The 20969-nt window shown below is 37.9% G+C and overlaps 1 protein-coding gene across 5 annotated transcripts in view; it reads right to left on the bottom strand.

The window, feature by feature from the left end:
* ZHX3 (zinc fingers and homeoboxes 3) overlaps positions 1–20969 on the bottom strand; it is a 123189-nt gene that overhangs the window by 60893 nt on the left and 41327 nt on the right. For 4 of the 5 annotated variants that reach the window (XM_016137551.2, XM_036229408.1, XM_016137550.2 and 1 more), the window contains one exon: positions 20–136. The gene's annotated coding sequence lies outside the window, so the exon portion shown is untranslated. The remainder of the gene's footprint in view (positions 1–19; positions 137–20969) is intronic. The other variant, XM_016137554.2, reaches the window with a different exon arrangement.

Below are 20969 nucleotides of genomic sequence, written 5' to 3'. Positions count from 1 at the left end.
TCAGAAGCATACTATTTACCTGGGAAACATACTTTTTCTTTACTTCATTGGTTTCTCTAGTTTCTCTCTTCACTTTATGCAGCCCTGTATGCATCTTTAAAGGTTCACTTGTTGCTTCCGCAGGTGCAATTCAGTCCTACAAAAGCAGAAGCATATCATTACTTGATGAGAAAAAAAGATAATACATACCCTAGGAAGCTGAGTTATCCGATCTCATCAATCTCCTTTCCTAATTCATTTTCACCAGAATTACACACAAACAGAAAAACCAAAGGGCAGGGGAGAGTACAAAGAAGTCATTGAAATACAAACTAACAATTTAAAATTACTACAAATGCTAGTAGTAACTAAAAAATAGAAATGAAAATAAGGCAAACTCGATTGTCTTTGGTAATAGATCAGAACATGATGATTCATTAAACTCTTTAACATTCTTTCTACCAATGAGTTTCCATCTCACCTAGCTAAGTTTGAGATGGCTTAGCAGAAATGATAAAAGTAACGGATGTGTAGCCTTACAGTTGCAAGGATGCACACCATTAAGGATGTGCTACTTTCTGATGCTTTTCCATCCAAAGCTCTGGGGTTTTCCCGGCACGGACTCTAGAGGTACCAAAAATGATCTAGGCTGTGAGTTCCAGGCCAAGGAACTATGTTATTTTCATCCTTGTCTCTGACCCTTACCTCTGTGTTGTCCCCTTCTGCCCGGTGCCAGTGATACGTACACAGTAACTTCTGGTGAATGAATGAGACAATAACTATGTTTTCAACAAACCACCAGAGATGCTTCAAGTGATCTTAAAATTACTTGTGAAACAGTTGAAAACCCACTGCTTTTGAGATCTTCTTTCTCAAAGCATTCTCTTTGGTTGAGAGGTCCATTAGCAATAAAAAGGCCCTAAAGAGGGTGTATCAGAACTTCAAACGGAACAGTGCAGTGTACACTAGAAATGGCCAGGACTATAAGTACCTGTAAATGTAAACAAGTTGGTCCCTCAAAAGGCAGCCCTCACCAGAGTAGCTCCTAGTTACCTTTAACCACCGTTCCTACACACAGCCAGCTTTGACAGTCAGGCATTTTCCTAACAACTTTAACTTCATGAACTAATTCAATCTTTATTGAACTACCTCTATTGAATTACCTTTGTTGACTTACCTTTATTGAACCCTGTGAGGTTGATTATGTTATTCTAATTGCCCAGGTAAGGAAACTAAAGCACAGAAAGTTTAAGTAAATCGTGCAAGGAAATGCATTAAGCTGCTGTTTATAGGCAGGGCAGCAGTCCCCAACCTTTCTGGCACCAGAGACTGGTGCCCCCATGAGAATCTAATGCCTGATGATCTGAGGTGGAGCTGAGGCCGTGACGCTAGTGCTGGGGAGCGGCTGCAAACACAGATGAAGCTTCGCTCGCTGCTCACCCTCTGCTGTGCGGCCCGGTTCCTAACAGGCCGTGGACGGGTACTTGTCCACGGCCTGGGGGTTGGGGACTCCTGTTCAGGGGTTCCTGGGCAAATATAATCTCGTAGTAAGCTTCAGTCTCATCCATCTATTTCACTTTCTTCCACTGCTGTCATGTGTAGTAAGCTCAATGTCTAGTTAAATCAGCTCTGGCTGGAAATTTTTCTTAATTAAAACTTTACTGAAAAACTTAATTTTTAATTTTCTACAACTTAAAAACTGACCTTTTCTTATTTAAAAAAAATTAAACAGGTATAGCCACTATGGGAAACAGTCTGGAGGTTTCTCAAAAAATTAAAAATGGATATACCTTTTGACCCAGCAATTGTACTTCTGGGTATTTATTCAAAGAAAAGCAAAAGAATAATTTGTAAAGATCTATACACCCCTATGTTCACGGCAGCACTATTTATAATAGCCAAGATATGGAAGCAACCTAAATGCTCATCAACAGACAATTAGATAAAGAAGTTATGGTTCATATATACAATGGAATATTATTCAGGCATTAAAAAAATGAAGTCCTACCATTTGCAATGACATGGATGGACTTAGAGATTATTATGCTGAGTTAAATAAGAGAAAAATATTGTAAGATTTCACTTACATGCAGAATCTAAGGAATGAAAAGAACAAACTAACCAAAAACAGACTCACAAATATAGAGAACAATCTGGTGATGGCCAGAGGGGAGGGGGTTTGGGACAGGGAGAAAGGGGTGAAGGGTTAAAATAGTACAAATTGATAGTTGATAGGTGGTCACAGGGATGGGAGCACGGCATAGGGAATGCAGTCAGCATTAACGGACTGGCTAGGTGGAGGGCCAGAGGACAGAAAGAGCAATCAGAGGAATCGTTCCATAAACTATATAAATGTCTAACCAATGTACTGTATACTTGAAACGAATACTAAAATAAAATTTTAAAAAACAAAAAAAAAAAATTTAAGCAGTGCACATCACAAAAAAGAAATCTTAATTTTACACAAGTCAGAAGCAATAATTATTTTTGGCTGAATACTTACATTTGCCCACTACTTCAGCTTATTACATTTATTCCAGATATTTTGCTATGCTTAACAGATTCTTTCTAACTTTAACATCACAAAACCTTCGCTCAACCAAGGCATTTATTCTTTTATTTTCTAGTTTGGTTGATTTTGACTTGACGCTAATGATGCCAAAAACTGTGGGTTCAATCCAGTACAATCCGTTAGCTTTGCTTGCTACATGTCTACAAACTCTTAGCCTGGATAGCATAGTTTGGGTTATAAGAGGAACCAGGTGGGAGTGTGCAAGATGAACTAGCATAAATAACACCTGCTGGAGAAATAAGGGCATATATAACACAGGAGCAGAACGACTGTGAGACAGAAGCATCAACTTCATTCATAAAGAAAAGCTTCATGATCGTTGGCAAAGCACTTTTACCTTTCTAAAACTGTTCTCAGTCTCAGATCTTTTGCCAGAATCTAAAGTCCCTCCTTCAAAACACAAAACAGGTGTTAAGATAAAAATAAGAAACTAAGATTTCTAGTTTTTGCAAAAAATCTGCTTGACTGCTCTGAAAAGAGAATCTTCTTATTCCCGATACCAAATTTCACTAACAATAAAAAGTGCCTTGATGTTTTTAGAAAGTGATACATAAGTCTCTAGAAAAACATCAGAAAAATCTTACTGCAACTCCATGTTTATCTTAGATTCTTTAAAAATTACTCTTAATTTTTCATAATACCAAAAGTAGCTCTGTCTCCAAACAATACGAAGTTATTTTAAACAGTCTTCTTCGAATTAAATAAAGAATCCAACTGATATCAGTCTAGATCACATTTTAAAACAACCCAGGGCCCATTCAGGGTAGAAGTTTTACCAGCTTCCACGAATAAAAATGAAAAAGCAAAACTACATTCCTGAATTGTTACTTTAGAAAGACACCCACCTCGGAAAATCCATCTTCGACTTTTCCTGCCCAAAGGTGGAAAGAACTTTCCCAATGTACTAATGTTACAAAGCACGTGGGTTCCAACAGTCACAAGGTAACTATGACAGCAAAGCCACAGTTACTTGTGAGATCACAAAAACTATATGATGTAATTTTTAATTGAGATGAAATTCACATCACATGAAATCAACCATTTTAAAGTACACGGTCCAGTGGTATTTAGTATGTTCACAACGTCATGCAACTGTCACCTCTACCTAGTTCCAAAATGTTTTAGTCACCCCCAAATGAAACCTTAACCTCGTTAAGCAGCCACTACCATTCCCCCTGCTCCAGTCCCTGGCAACTGCTAATATGCTTTATTGTCTCTATGGATTTACTTTTCTAGATATTTTGTAGAAAAGTAATCACTCAATATGTGACCTTTCACGTCTACCTTCTTTTACTTAGCATGATGTTTTAAGGTTCTTCTACACTGTAGCAAGTATCAGTACTTCATTCCTTTTATGGCTGAAAAATATTCCACTGTATGGCTATGCCACATTTCGTTCATCCGTTTTATCCATTGAAGGACATTTGGGCTTTTCTCACCTTTTGGTAACTGTGACTAGTGCAGCTATGAACATTTGTGTACAAGTACTTGTTTGAATACCTGTCTTTGATTATTTTTGGCAAAGAGCTAGAAGTAGAATTGCTGCATCAGGAATTACCAAACTGTTTTCCACAGCGGCTACACCATTTTACATCTTACCAGCAAAGCATGAGAGTTCCAATTTTTCTACATCCTCATCAACATTTCTTGTTTTCTGTTTGTGTGGGTTTTTAAAAACTATAGCCATCTTTGTGAGTGTGAAATAATAGTCACATTGTGATTCTAATTTGCATTTTCATAACGACCAATGATGTTGAACATCTTTTCATATGTCTGTTGACCACTTGTAAATCTTCTTTGGAGAAATGTCCAATCAAGTCCTTGCCCATATTTTAATTGGATTGTTTGCCTTTTGTTGTTGAGTTGTAAGTGTTTTTTAAATACATTATCAATATTGGGCCCTTATCAGATTTGAAGATCATTTTTTCCCATTCTGTAGATTATCTTTTACTTTCTTAATAGCGTCCTTTGATGTACAAAAGCATTAAACTTTATGAGATCAATTTTATCTTTTGCTTTTGTTGTTTGTGCTTTTGATGTCATGTCTAAGAATCCACTACCAAATCCAAGGTCATGAATATTTAGCCTTTTGTTTTCTAAGAGTTTGGGCTCTTAAACTTAGGTCTTTGATCCATTTTGAGTTAATTTTCCTTTATGGTCTAAAGTTAGGATCTAACTTTATCCTTCTGCATGTGGATATCCAGTTGTTCCAGAAATATCTGTTGAAAAAATTGTCCTTTCCCCAATTGAACGGTCTTGGCATCCTTGTCAAAAATCAATTGACTATAGACGTATGGGTTTATTTCTGGACTCTCAATTCTAGTCCATTGATTCATATATCTATCCATATGCTGGTACCACACTATTTTGATTATTGTAGCTTTTTAAAATTGGGAAACATGAGTCCTCCAGCTTTATCTTAATTTTTCAAGATTGTTTTGACTATTCAGAATCTCTTGTAATTTCACATGAATTTTAGGATCAACTTTTCCATTTCTGCAAAAGAGGCTGCCAGGATTTTGGTAGAGATTGCACTGAATCTGTACATCACTTTGGGTAGTACTGCCATTTTTACAATATCAAGTCTTCCAAACCATGAATATGGGATATTTTTCCATTCCATGGTGTACTTTTGCTATCTTAAAATGTCATTGATAAGGTAATGCAATAACTTCCTTTAATTGTCTGTTTCTCTATGGTAATCTACAAATGCCATGGAGTAATTCACAAATGGGAAGTTTACACTTGCCATGGAGAGACCAATATTTATATTCCAGAGAAGGAGTGTCAGAGAAGGAGTGTTAATTATTAAGGGTCTTACTCTCTGCTTTTATCTATGAAAAAAGCTAGAACCCAAGGATTTTCATTTCCCTGATTTATAGTTAATTTTCATCATCTTCATTTCCTAGCAGAAGAATTGATATTCGTGAGCCTTATATGTTCACTGATAATAGTAAGTTGTTTAACAGACTTCATAGAATGGTATCATGAAGTCTCCTTCATATAGTTTGAATCTACCCAAAATTGACTATGCAACACTAGCTACTTTCCCAAAGACTGCTCAAACGTGCTTGTTGGTGTTAGCTCAAAGCATCAAGTGTAACTGGAAGGGAGAAAAGTAAGACTTTAAAAGTCTTTTCTCTAAGTTTTTTGCTAAAGTCTATGAGAAAACAATTGTTTGAAGTTATAAATGTAACAGGCCGGACACGATCTGTTCTTTGCTCTCACATCAAAATTAGAACTGAAGACAATATAGTAACCAAGGAAAAATAACTGTGGCTTTTTCTAAGACCAGCAATTTCAAGGAAATTATATATTTCCCAAAACTAAAAGTCATTTTAAGAGCAGTAGATTATTAGTCTGAGGGGCAGTGATTGCTTCAGTTCCCATGTTTGGTGTCAACTTTTCAAAGCTCCAGTTCGTAACTCCTCTCAACTTATGGGTCACATGAGACTCATGGTCCCAGGTGATCCAGTAATACCAAAAAGCATTTTAAGAATCAAACTATTTATAAATAACTTTAATCAGAAAATACCATCTGGTGTTAAAATAAACAACTAACAATCAACTCCTGGGAAAAAGAAATTCATTTCCATATATTTTGTCACCTATAATGAAATCAAAGGCAATAAAAATATCTTCTGGCAAGTGCTCAGGGTCAGTGCCTTGGCAGGGAAAGTTAGCTAATGCAAAGTTAGAAGGTCTGATGTTTGTTTTGTTTTTTAACTGGTTTGTTGAAGAGGGTGAGGAAAAAAGAAGGCAAGGAGAAAAATAGACCTGGGCAATAAAAGGGGACCAGAAAATAAGCAGGTAAGAACCTGACACAGTGAAGTAACAGACAAAAACAGTCCAGGGAAGGGAAAAGCTGGCCTAGGATGTACTTGGAGTGGATTGTTTGCTGTCTGTGTCTGCCACTGAGCACAAGAGGATCCTTTTAGTCGTTATCAGCAAAGTCGGTCAGCATAGTAGATTCATACTTGCGGCATGAGTTTTGCCACAAATTCTTCTAGAACTGGAAAGCCCTTATAATATGGCAGATAGAGAGGGCACCCTTTCCTATGGTCCTGTCACTGCCTAATGTGGGCCTTGTCTCCAGGGTCCACCCAATTTCCCATCCTCTATGAGTGTTTTCAACAAGCTAAATGAATATCTAACTGTACTTCTCTCTCCACACTTCCTCAGCTCTGTCTGCACTCAGTTAATCTGAACTGTGTCAAGATTCAGAGGAAAGGTAGGACAAAGGGGCAGTCTTGGGATAAAGGCCATAGTCTCCTTGGCTGGAGGTGGCACAGAGGGAAATACACTCTACATGGAATGAGATGGGGTGGGTGGGGTGTGCTGTACCCTATTCTGAAACAGAGAGAGACATCCTGGGCCTCTCGAACTCAAAACTTATAATTCCTGCTCCTGGGTAATAAGACACTGAATATCTGAAGATATGACAGCCACTTGAGTCTAGGGGGAGCTTCTTCCCAGTTATCAAATTATGTGCCCCAAGAGGCTGTGGGATTTTTATGTAGCCTGTCCTAGAAGAGCAGCCAGGGGCCACAGGGCAAGTGCTTCGAGTCATCCCAGCACTCCTTACCCCAGAAGCCCCTGGAGAAGGGAGCCCAGATGGGCACTCAGACGACACATGCTGCAGGGCCAGCTGAGGTGAGGAAGCGCCCCACCCCACTCGGTACAGTCAGTGCTCAGCATTGAGTAACCTCCAACAACTGCTGTGACGTGGTCCCGATATGGTAGTGGCTCTCTTGGTCCTGACTGGGTATGTGAGCTCTTTCACTGCTTAGCTTTCTCTCTCTCTCTTTTTTAAAATTTTCTATAAAAGGAGCTTTCAGTTCATTTGCAGGTCTATCACTCTGTGCCCAGGAGCCGAACTCCTGATGCCACTGTCTTGGATTTGGCGGGCCCAGTTTAGCTTTGTTCTCTGCTCCCTCTGTGGTGGTCTTAGTTACAAACAAGCTCCTGGAAACAAGCCCTTAACTGTGGGCAAATGCCTGATTTGCCAAGTACTGCTAGACAAGACATGAGGAGCAGGGTGGCACGATGTGGTTTGTAACATTGCTCCAAACTGACCGTCCCTGATTTTAAAATGGTCCAAATCTGGACACATCCTACACATGAGAATAGACAAGCAAATGGTGGTATTCGTACAATGGGACACTACTCAGCAGTTAAAAAGTTTCTGATAAGAACGATATGGATGAATCTCAAAATCACATTGAGCAAAAGAAGCTAGACATAAAAATACATGATTCTATTTACATAGAGGTCTAGAAAAAATAAAATTATGGTGATAAAAATTAGAATAGATGTTACCCTCGGATGGTGAAGACTGACAAGAAGGGAGCATGAGGGAACTTTTCTGGAGCAACAAAAATGTTTATGTTAATTGGTGTGATATTTACATGGGTATAAACATTCGTTAAAATCTATTGAACTATACATTTAAAATTACACATTTTGCTATATGTAAATTATATCCCAATTTTAGAAATAAAAAAGTTTAAAAGTCTTTGTAAAAAGTGGTAAAAAGACAGTTTTCCATCAGGCTGAACCTATGTGTCTAACATTTTGAGAGAGGCAAGATATCTGAAGCCCTCAAATATACTTCTGTAGACGAAACAAAGATAAATCTTTTTAAAGCGGTGTAGAAATTTATATCAATGTTTTCATTTAATAAGACTGAAGTAGATAAAGAATTCCCTCAGTTTTCTCTTACTCTAACATACAAGTTAAATATTTTAAGCATGTTTTAAGAGTAGAAAGTATAGTATAGAGGAGAGAAAAAGTAATTTGACATTTTTTAAGGTGTGAAAAAAATTTCCCATGATCTTAAGAGTGATACACATTCACTATGGGAAAACTAGAAAATACAGAAGAGTAGATAATACTATAGGGGGAGAAAACTCACATAACCCAAATCATAAGCATAAAAAAATTTAAAAGACATATGAAAAATATCCACTACCCAGAAATAAGCATTGATAACATTCTGATATACACACACATACACACACAATTTTAACCAAATTGGGATCATAGTGCATATATTGTTGTTTTTTTCTCACTTAAATATATATAACAAACATTTTCCATGTTATTGAGCATTCTTTGCATTTTTTATTACTACTAAGGTTAAATATGTTCATGTAATATTGGCCATTCTTATTTCTCTATGAGACAGGTTGGCAATTTAAAAATATTGACTTTTTTCCTGATTATAATATACTTATTGCAGAAATGTAGCAAATACAAAAGACTATAAAACTTTGCAGGGGGAGGGGGAACTCACATAATCCAGTTGATAAAAACAATCGCTACTGTTAATGTTTACTTTTCTTTACACATTTTTCTTATGGAATTGATATTCTGGATAAATGTGTTTTGCAATATGTGTTTTTTCACTTAGCACCTTTAAAAACTACATGAGGAATTCTGGGCAAAAAAAAGGGGGGGCCATCACCACTGAATGATGGCAGTGCTAACCACGCAAAGGAACCTTTGACTTGAACCAAGCAAAAGAAGAGACTTCTAAAAATGTGAATGTTCCCAAGAGAACACTGGGGAAAATCCACCCAAATTTAGAGACAGTGGAAGCTGGATATGGAAGTGGAAGTGGGCCAAGAATTGTCAGGAGAATAATTAAAGATCGGGGGGACAGCTGTCTCTTCAGTGATCTGAGAAAGGCTGATCTGTAAGAACAGCGGTCTATAATAGAGTGGGGGATAAGCAGTAGGGACCACTCATCTAAGTGCCAGGACTAGAGGATGAAGAAATAGCATCACAAACACCAAGGGACTCACCCACCCAGACGGCAGAGGGCTATCCCCACGACTTACTAGGACCAGGGCTCCTGTACTCTGAATTTATACTCCTGGAAAAACATTCCTACTTGTGCTGAGGAAATTCACTACAGTTACCACTCTGACCACATACCCAAGATTCTCAACCCAGGTTGCATGTCAGAATCATCTGGGGAGCTTTAAAAAATTACCAGTTGACATACAAATGCCAAAGGTACATGAAGAGATGCTCAATATCACTAATCATCAGGAAAATGCAAATCAAAAATATCACCTCACACCTGTTGGAATGGCTATTATCAAAAGACAAGAAATAACAAAGATTGGTGAGGATGTTGGGAAAAGGTAAGCCTTGTGCACTGTTGGTGAGAATGTAAATTTGTGCAGCCACAATGGAAAACAATACAAAGGTTCCTCAAAAAATTAAAAATAGAACTACCATATGATCCGGCAATTCCATTTCTGAATATTTATCCAAAGAAAATGAAAACACTACTTCAAAAAGATATATGCATCCCCATATGCGCATTACTGACAATAACCAAGATATGGAAACAACCTAAGTGTTTAAGGATAAAGAAATATAAAAATGTGACACACACGCGCGAGCGCGCGCACGCACACACACACACACACAGAGGAATATTATTCAGCCATAAAAAAGAATGAAATCTCGCCATCTGCAACAACGTGGATAGACCTTGAAGGCATTATGCTAAGTGAAATAAGTCAGACAGAGAAAGACAAACACTGTATGATCTCACGTATATGTTGAATCTAAAAACAAACAAGCAAACAAACAAACAAGCTCATAGATACAGAGAACAGACTGGTGGTTGCCAGAGGCAGGGGAGTGGGGATGAGTAAAATGGATGACAGGTCAAAAGCTACAAACTTATAGTTATAAAATAAATAAGTCACAGGCATCTAATATACAGCATGGAGCTAATAGTTAATAATACTGCACTGCATATTTGAAAGTTGCTAAGAGAGTACATCTTAAAAGCCCTCATTGCAGAAACAACTTTATAACTACGGGTGGATTTACTGCGGTGATAATTTTGCAATATATACAAATATCAAATAATATGCTGTACACCTGAAACTAATAATGTTTTTATGTCAATTATACCTCAATAAAAAATAAAAATAAAACTGGATTGTAGTAAAAAAATAAATAAAATAAAAATTTTAAATACCAATTACCTATGCCCTACCCCAATCCAAATGAATCAGCGTTTATAGAGGGAATAGGAGCTAGTATTTCAATGTTCTCCAGATATTTTAATGTGCCCTTAGGACTGAAAACCACTGCTCCAGATCCTCATTGAACAGAAAACCAACTACGAATAAAACACTAAGAAAAACCATATTTTGAAAAACGACACCAAGTTGAACAGAGGAACCAAACCCAGGAGAAACAGGGTTAACAAAGGAAATAATTTTAGTATTCTCTGAAAGACTTTTAAGATACCATCTCAAAGATTATGAAGATACTAAGGGTGGGGGGAAAGCAACACGGAAAGTCACTAGTGGGGAATAAAAACACAAAATTACAAACAAAATTATTTTTTAAATCTCTCAACAGAGGTCTGAAAAGCAAAAGGAACATGACAAAACATACAAATAGTCATCTGGAAAACTAAACTGATCAATTCTCCCAAATCAAGAGATAGGAAATATGAGGGAGGAAAGGAGGACAAATTTAGATAATCCAGTTTATGTCGAATATATGTCTAATTCTTTTAAAGGGAGAGGAAGAAATTACCAAATAACGGGACCAAATTTCTCTGAGTTGAAGAGGGACCCGAGTACTAGGCTGAAGGGACTCCCATGGTTTACGACAATATTTTTAAAAGAAACATCTAAATACAAATTGGCGAAATTCTGAAATTGCATAAAATAGAGACTATTGCCACTAAGGTAGGGGAGGATGGCAGGAGCTCTAACCATAACAAAAGGAAAACTGGATTTACACCAGATATGAAGCAATTTCCACAAAGTTTTCAAGGGAAAATCATTTTAAACTTAGAATCTCATCTTCTCCTAATACTATCATTTAAGTATGAAGGCAAAATAATGATATTTTGGGGCATGCAAGAGCTCCATGAAGTTCACCGTCCATGCATTTTGGAGAGAGAGAGGAGACTCAAAATTATACTGTAGCAAAATTGAATCTGAATTTAAGAAATTTAAGTCAATTTGGGATACAGTGTTGAAGAAGCAGTGCTGATTAAAGAATTATGAGCTTATAGTTAAATCTGGACAATCACTGAGCAAATAAAATGTGAACTGCAATGCAACCTAATAAGAATTCTTGAAAGAACAGGCATAACGTAGAAAATTAATCAAAAACTTTAGAAAAAAATCTGGGAACCAAAGGAGTAGGCAAAAAGAAGCAGACAAAGATTTAAAGTCTTTTCTTATTTGTGGAAGAAACATAAGAGCGATTGCGATTTTGCTGCCTACAGAGAAAGTTTGGTTCAAAGAAAAGGACGACCTGCCTGAGGAGCTGGATGCACGTGCTGAACGGAGATGAAAGGGCTCAAGACGGTACTAGTCCAAGGCGTGTCTCACATGGTCTTGTAGACCATGATACGGAATTTAATTTTTATCCTAAGTGCAATGGGAAGCCATTTAAGAGTTTTAAGCAGAGGAGTAAATCCATATTTGATTTATGTTTCCAAAAAGATCACTCTGGCTGAAGCATAGAATGCATGGGAGAAAGGCAAACGTGGAAGCCAAAAGGGAAGCAGAGGACTCCTGCGGAAATCCCAGACACACGGTGCCTGTGGTCTGCATTAGGGCGCCCGCAGTGGAAATGGGTTTTCTGTGTTGGAGGCAGCAGGCCTTCTGGTGGAGTGGATGTGAGGGATGGAGTTAAGGATAACTTCCAGGTTGCCGACTGTAACAACTAAGCCCGTGAAGGTACCGTTTTACCAAGATGGGGAAGACCAGAGACCAGCAGTTGTCAAAGAAATACTTAACACCCTTTCTCTGCTTTTGCTCTGGACTAATTTTTCATTTAAAGTCCAAACCCTGTGACATGCTGCCAACACCAAGTGCAGTCACATAAATGTCAATGATTTTCTATACTTGGAAATGAGATCTCCTCCCACCCACCTGCATTTGTCCAGCTGCAGTACAGCTTCCCAAAGTCCACAATGTGGAGCTTCAGCCATCCACTAACTATGCAGTTGAATGACTTCCTACAAAAGCAAGGTTCCCCACCAATAAGGGTGCTGGCTAGTATATGTGGGCAGGCACTCACAGAACATTAATATAATTTATCCGTGGTCACTGTGAATCAAAGACAAACATGAGGAATCACATTCTCCGATCTCCAACCTACTCTCTGTTCAGAACACAGTGCCTCTTAGGAACAGTACATGGAAAGGAATGGAAAATAAAGTCTTAGGTGGGAAAAGGGTGAGGAAAGAGGTAAAAAGGACAAACTTTACTTTCTATACTTGCATATATTGTGGCTCTTCCAAGTATATATGTCTGTGTATTCCTTACAATTCTAAAAAGAAAAAAAGGTTATTACACAAAACTTCCACTTCTCAAAATTTTGTAATAAAGAGTTTCCCCAAAGAAATGAGAAAATTGTACTTGCTTCATAATGTTATGATTACTGAATAAGGAATGCTTATTATGTAATTACTTTAAAAGGAATATAGCTGTTGATCAAATAAATGAATTCCTAAACTTTTATTCGTACTAACAAGGTGCCAAGAATCATGCCATCCTAGACTCTCCCGATCTCGGACCACTCACTCTCCCTTGATGACCAGTTCTGCTCCCATTGCTTCAAGTCCCATCTTACATGCCAACAATCCCCAAAGCCAGCTTTCTCTCAACCACAGAGCCAGCTGCCCTCTGGATATCTGTTTTCGGATAGCCCACTTCCTCACAAGCTCAACATGTCCCAAACCAGAATCATTTCCCTCAGACTTGATTCATTTCCTTTATTTCATGTTTGATTGCAACTTTAGAGCCACTCATCCAAGCACTTGAAATCATCCCTTTTACCTAGAGTAGGGACTGGCACACAATAGACACTTAATGAATATTTGCTAAATAAATACATGGTTTAAATTATATGCTCTAATGTTAATTATTAATTTAGAAAGCTAAAAAGATCTTGGTATGTTTCCCCAGCCAGTGCCAAAGTTTACTGGAAGGGTGACAACTGGAGATCCATAGGCATAAAAAAATTGGACTGCAGAAGACAAGTCTTAGCTGACCAGAATGATATTTGGAGGAAAAAAAATTGTACCTACACGCAGGGCCCAAAAGGTAACTACCACTCCCGTCTTCTAACACAGTCTCACCTTTATATTATATGCCCATGACCCCTGGTCTACAGTTAAACATTCTCCATCACCAGAGATGTTGGGAATAGGATGAGGGCATATTTAAACTCTAAGGGCAGACTATCCCAAATTATCTTTAAGCCCCTTTGAATTTCAGGACTCTGTAATTTTATGTACCTGTAGGTATTTTGTAATTATTTAACATAAAAGTGTTAAATTGAATGGACACAAATATTTGCAAAGTTTCAAGAGGAAATCAACACACTTTTACGCATGCTAAATAATGGAACCTAACAAATATTATTGGATGTATAACCACTGGTGAATGATAATTTAGTTTCAATTTGATTGTTCAATATAATTGTGCTTCCTATTTCAAGTTCATGAATTACTCCAAAGTCACAGTCAAACAAAGAGAAAATAAAGGAGGTTGTTGTTTTATTCCAAATTTGAATTTACAGGGCCAATTACATCATTGCACTGGATACGGATTGGTGTCTCCTTCAGTACATCTCCTTTTATTCGTAAAGAAGACATCTGTCTTCATTTGGGTAACACATCAAGGAAGTGATCTCATACCAGTAACAGTACTGGATATATCTATAAAACATTCCAAAATTCGTATTTTTCCTTTCAGCAGTTTTAACAATGTTATTTAGTACTGTCACATTTTTGACATAATCCAAGTTGCTTATAAAAGCTTTTGACCCCTAGATTACAAATTCCACAGGGAAAAAATCCTTACTTGTTCACTGCTATTTTACTAGTGCATTGCGGTGTGTCTGACAAACAGCAGGTGGTCAATAAAAGTTTGTATTAAATAAACCACTAAATTTAATTATGTACATATTCGCCTCTATCCTAGGTGTAATTTTATCAAAAATACATTTATAGACTAAAAACTAGTAATAAGTCCAACACATTTTGAGCAAAGGCGATAATGAAATAAGAGCATTTCAAAGTGACCAGTTTGAAAGGAGAGCACTCATATGTTTGACAAAGTTCTGTTACGAGGTTGTTGGAAAATCTGTTAAATCTGTAGTCACACTGTTATCAAGCTACTGAACTCCACAGCCTTCCGTTAAAAAGACTATAAATCTAAAAAGAAGGGACAGATAAATAACAGTTTGCTTTACTGAATGCTGACTATGTAACAAGTACTGGCTTGGCCCCTTACACATTTCTTTCATGTAATCCTCACGAACACCCTATAAAGCAGATGCTCCTTCTTTCCATGTTACCGATAAGGACTCAGACAGAGGCGAAGGAACCTGCCTTAGGTCACACGGTGACAAAGTAGGGATTTCAACCCAGACTGTTGCTCTTAACCCCTTGGCTATGCTGGTAGAGGCAAAGTTTCTCTGATCATAAAATTGCCAGGGCAGCCTCGAGGTCCGAACGAGCACATGGAAAAGCAGTTGCAGGCACCCAGTAAATATTAGTTATTGACTCCCTTCCAGTGTCGCCCCTCCCCCTTCCTTCATCTGGGGGCCTTCTGTCCTGTCTCCTTAGGCAATGCTCCCTAAGTTGTAATTCGGGAAGATAAGCAGTGGTCCAAAACTTTGCTTCCTCCTTGCCTACAACTTTGGGGAGCTTTAGGATATTTTGAACAATTTGTGGTATTATTCGATGTAGGCCACTGAAAAGGAATTAAACACGTTACCCGTCATTGGGAAAGAAGTACACTGCCTCAAGTCACACAGTTGGTAAGTGGTGGAGCTGAGATCTGAGCCCAAGCCTTTTTTTTTACCCCATGTAGAGCTCCTCCCACTACTGAAAGGGAAGTCACATAACCTCGAGGTGGATTATCCATATAAAAAAGATGAGAGAGCAGAATACACATAAAACTTTAAGAATATGTGGAAAAAATGGGAGGCGCTGCCAGAGATAGGTGAATCCACAATAATACGAATGACCTGGAGAAGGAGGGCTATACCAGTGTTTCTAAGTACATATTGTACTAAATCGACTTAGTATAGGTTTGGGAAGGTTGACTGGATCAATTTTAAAAATATCTTCTCTTCTAACCGAAGATGCAATAATTATGATAGAAATTACTACATTTTCTTAGCAAGCACAGAGTGTAAGTACCACATGAAGGCTGTGGTCTTGTAAAAACAATAAGAGATAGGTTAAAAAATATATCCTCTAAATTTACAACTGTTATATGGACCATCAATTAAAAGTAAAGCATAAATCTTAAAAAAAGAGGTACTTGTGAACAATCAGGAAAATTTTCATACACTGAGTATTAGATTACATTAAACAACTTGTTGCTACTTTTAGGTATGTTAATGGCACTATAATCATGGTTTTTTTTTTTAAGTTCTATTATTCAATCATTGTGAATACATATACAACATTCTTTCCAACCTGGATTGAATGTGGGCATTATTATTTTTCACTGAAACTAAAACATCGTAATTATTTTCAATGTCAAGGCTTAATTTTTGCTGTTGTCTTTCTTCTCTGATTGCAATTTCTTAATTAAATGTTTAGTTAAAGGATTCGATTTTGTGACATATTTGAAAGACACTTCAAATATGTCACAAAATCGTATTTAAGTATTTAAGTCATAATTATCTAAAAATATTAATGAACAATGGTGAAGTAATCAAGTCATTGAGAGGAATAATACTTCGGGGTTTTGTTTTTTGTTTTTTGATTTATTTTATTTTTTCTTTACAGAGTTACAGTCAAACTGTGTTTTATATATTTGGAATGAAAAGTTTTATTTGCTGTAATTATGGACGTACCATCAAAGATTCAATTAGGGGTGGCTCCATAGTGTACTGGTTAGCACATCTGCTTTACACACAGAAGGTCCTGGGTTCGCCTCCCAGGTGGAGCCACAGACCATACCCCCAGTGCGCCAGGCCCGGGTGTGCCAGGCCCCGGATGCACACCACGAGCATGTGGGAGAGGATGCCTCACCCTCAGAGAAAACGGCAACATCCATAGGTCAGGAGTGGAAGTGGAGGGGGGTGGAATTAAAAAGGAGAAAAAGTAAAAAAAGAAAAAATAAAGATTCAATTATGCACCAGAATAGGTTCAGAATATTTAGTAAAGGACAAATTGGAGATTAACATAAAATTCATCCAGAAAAGTCCACTGCTTAAATGTTCTATTTCTTGATCTGGGTGCTGGTTACACAGGCCCATCTAGTTTGTGAAAACCTCTACACTTATGGTCATTTTTATGTACGTTATAATTTAATTTAAAATGTAAAAGAAAAAAATTTTTTCTCTGTTAAGTTGCACACTGAACTATTACAAGTGAAATGATAAGATACCTGAAATTTGCTTTTAAAGACCAGAAGATGGGTGGGGGGGAGCGTTCAGGGTATGGTGGTGGGTAGGGAGGAGGTTGAAGAAGGGTACAAAACAAATGAAAAGATTGGAAAGATGCTGTTATTGTTGAGATTATGTGGTGAGTTCCTGGAGGTTCATAATAAATATTACTATAACACAAAAATTGTTAAAGGGAAGGCATAATTTCTACTGCAAATGTGCTTCTATATAAGCGGCTGTAAGAAAAAGGAAATATCTGGTTGACCATGGAAAATCATCGTCACAGAAAGGGAGGAAATTCATGGATCGACTACGGCAGCAACGTGTCACACCTTACCTGTCCCCATTTGCTCAAAAGATGAACTTGGAGCTCAAGGGTTCAAGAGCACAGGGAGAAAGGCTTTGATATTCAGTGGGCAGCATACCTTCCAGGGTAATGGCCACGTCTACTTTATTCAAACAAAGAAAAGGTGGCCTACATGGGTAAAACTTAAGGGACTGTGAGACTCTGTGTGAGTGTGTGTGCGCGGTGATAACTGCAACAATTGGGCTATAAATGCCATAATTAGGGCATTGGGTAGAATGTACTTTGAAAGTGATGTTAATATTCTCTCCCCCAAGAACACTGCACCCCAGAGGCCTAGTTGGGGAAGGAGAATGCTAGTCAGTTTCTAGGCACAAACTTTGAATTTAGAAAGCCCACTCCTAAGGGCTGCAGAATGATTCAAAGTAAAACTTCTTTCAAGATCTTGTGTGGTTTACTTCTTCCTATTCATCCTATGGCTTTGAGGGAATAAGAGCTCATCACACAAAGAGGTAAAGAATCCCTAATGCAGAGACATGCCCTATTGACCAGGTCGCAAGCTCTACAAAATAAGCAAGTGCAAATGCTCTGTCTACATTTTGACCTAATAATAATCCCTTGAAATGACCAAAAAGTCTTGGTCACAGTGCTATGCTATCTGCCCTGTAAGGAGGACAAAAACAAAGCACCCATCCCCTAAGCTAAAAAATCAAAGGCTTGAAGAAAAGGGGATCAGGTGCTCTTGACCCCCCACCCGTGTTCTCCAGGACTCCAGATCACTGGCTGATCTATTACTGCAGGGCCGCCGGCTACAAGAGTACTTTTCACTTTAGGAATGTAATTTCAACAATGCATCCATTTTCTCCAAATTCCAATCGAGTAAAAAAAATTGGATGCTCCATAACATTTCTTATAAAAGAATTTTATCAGTAACACTGTACTTTCTAACCAATGTTTAAAAAACTATTTAGTTTCCCTTTGGGTAACTTTCTGGTATATGAAAGTATACCGGATGAATAACTTTTTTTAAAGTGCTCAGCATACATAAGCACTTTATCAAATGTCCAGATGACAAGAAACTTCAAAGGATAATAACAAATAGGTTAGATAACAGTTTGTCGGGCTGTAATAAAGGGTTCAATCGAATATGCACGGGGAGATCCACAACCACCTGGAAGCTGGTGCAACAGCACCAGCCTTGTTTTCTTCATTTACCTAGTGAGACAGGAGGCGAAGCTCTGAGTATGGGGGCAAGTACCTGCATCAGCGGGATCTCTTGGTGGCTCTGCTAGGACAGCACAGCTATCCAAACACTGAAAGATTTGCTCTCGTGAACATCTCTACCCCAAAACTGTGACTTGCTACCCAAAGTATGACCTGACAGACCCGCAGCATCAGCATCCCCTGGGAACTTGTTAGAAAGACAATCTCAGGCTGCACCTAGACCTATTACATCAGAATCTGCATTTTAGCCAAGTTCCCAGGTAATCTGTATGGACACCACAGTTTGAAAAGCATGGGATTAGAGGATTACTGTCAGTTTGGAGAGAGGTATCCACAGAGCCCTTCTTGGGGCCTCCCCTGTTCCTCATTTTTAATGACTGACATGAGGATATTAAAGAGCCCTCATCAAATCCTAAATAACATAAATCTAGAAGGAAACATTCAATTGCATGAGCACCTCTTGGAAGAGACCAGGCTTGACAGTGATCACGTGAAAAGATATAAGCAATTAGGGATTTTCTAAAGAAAAAATAAAAAATGCATACTTGAAAGCATTACTACAAATCAGACCATTTCTAGAGAACTGGCTGCAAATCTGGCCACATACTCTAACAGACTGACAGCAAATTGTGGTCACAGACAAAGGTGAGAAACTGGGAGAGAAAGAGATCTGGAGATAGTCGTGAGAAAAGGCTAAACTGCAGGGCATTAAACCTGAAGAAGAGGCGACTATGTGGGGATACTGTAGTTGTAGTCACACATCTGAAGAACTATCTCAAGACATTTCATTCTGCAAATGAGTTGTTTTGAGCATCTGCTATGTCCCAGGCACTATGCCAGGAGCTAGGGACACAGAGAGTGAAAACCAGACTTGACTCTGGTTTTCTGAAGTTTCCTGACTAGTGGAAGAAACTTGTCTGTTGTTCCAGAAAGCAGAACTAAGGCAAGTGGAAGGGCAAGGGACCATACAACAAAGGCCCTCTGGCCAGAGGGCTCCAGCTTGTAGAGCAGAGAACAGACAGACGGTGCCAGACTCCCCCGGGCTGAGCAAAATGGGTTGGAGGGGGGTGACCACCTTCCAGGGAGTAGCCCAGGGGACTACCAGGCCAATACCAATATTCCAGGGTTGAAGGCTATCTGGGGCCAATATCATTAATCAAATACAAGATCTGTTCAGAATCACGCTGCATTCAATTTAGCCAAGAACACATTTTTTAAAACTTAATCACAACTTAGGGTTTTACCTAGATTTTGTGTGTAAATATAAATATCCGATTTCTCTTCTAACAATAATTTTTAAAGCCTTGGACTTAATAAAAATCAACATTAACATTTTAAGCAATAACTGCTTAACAACTCATTTTAATTATAATGTTGCTTCTTTCAGCAACCCCTAAAACTACTATTTTAATGTTCTTTGATATACCTTCAGAGATGCTCATTCTACTTCTGAGAAATTATCCTTAATAATGAGAATTCCTTTCCCACTGCCAGAAAGAACAAAAGAGGGAGGTGGTGGGGGAAACTAGATTTATGAAGATGCAAATGAACACTATTTATAAAGAAAAATAATAAGCCACTTAAATGTTCAACAAAACTGCCAGTCTTTTTCATGGCATGAAGCAGGATAAATAATATCCAACAAGTAGGAGAATGTTAAAGGTAAACTGATAAACTATTATAATTATGAAGGTTGTATAGCAACATGGAAAAATACTCATGACAAGAAAGTAAACTTCTACATTTCTAGCCATGTAAAATGTGTGATGCATGCAACAAAAACTAGAAGAGAAAATTTTAATGTTTATTTTCTAGAGTGTTAAGATTCCTGTTTTAATGCAAATTTTTTATTTCGCTGTTGACCATTCAATAAATACTTTCCCAATAAATGTATCAGAAACCAAAATAATTTTAACCCATAAGTGTAATAATTTATACACTAGCAAGAAATAACAAAGGAAACACATAATTTGATCTTAATGTTCAATTGGTTCTTTGTCTTTTTTTTAAGTTCATAAACAACCAAAAGTAAAAGGTAATGAGACTCATGTTATGAAAAGTGCCTAACATTTGTAGAAAGTAAAAAGGACTTTGTGCGGCAGCTGCCCATGAACTTTGGATAAAAGCAAAACTAAATTTCTGGATTCTATTTTGCTTTTCACCTTATTTGATCTCACTTAACATCATTCATGCCAAGTTGAGTTTTTTTCCTCCTCTTTCCTCTTCTCTTCAAGTTCACAGACGTGAAGAAAAAAATACACAGAAGCTCTTTTACAGTTCTTCCCTGTTCTCCCAGCAATGCCATGAAGTATGGCCTCCAGAGAGTCAGACGTGAGGGCAATCTGGCTACCATTTGTCACCACAGGGATCACCAAGACTGAGCTGACTTAAGGCCAAGAGACTTGGGTTCAAGTTTCCTACATCTATAACATGAAAATATCACTTACCCCAAAATGTGATTGTGTCATGAGAAAGTCC

The sequence above is a fragment of the Rousettus aegyptiacus genome, unplaced genomic scaffold (genome assembly GCF_014176215.1).
Source record: "Rousettus aegyptiacus isolate mRouAeg1 unplaced genomic scaffold, mRouAeg1.p scaffold_m13_p_12, whole genome shotgun sequence".
NCBI lineage: Eukaryota > Metazoa > Chordata > Mammalia > Chiroptera > Pteropodidae > Rousettus > Rousettus aegyptiacus.
The sequence above is the reverse complement of the archived record's forward strand: the minus strand, read 5'-3'. Positions and strand labels throughout refer to the sequence as shown.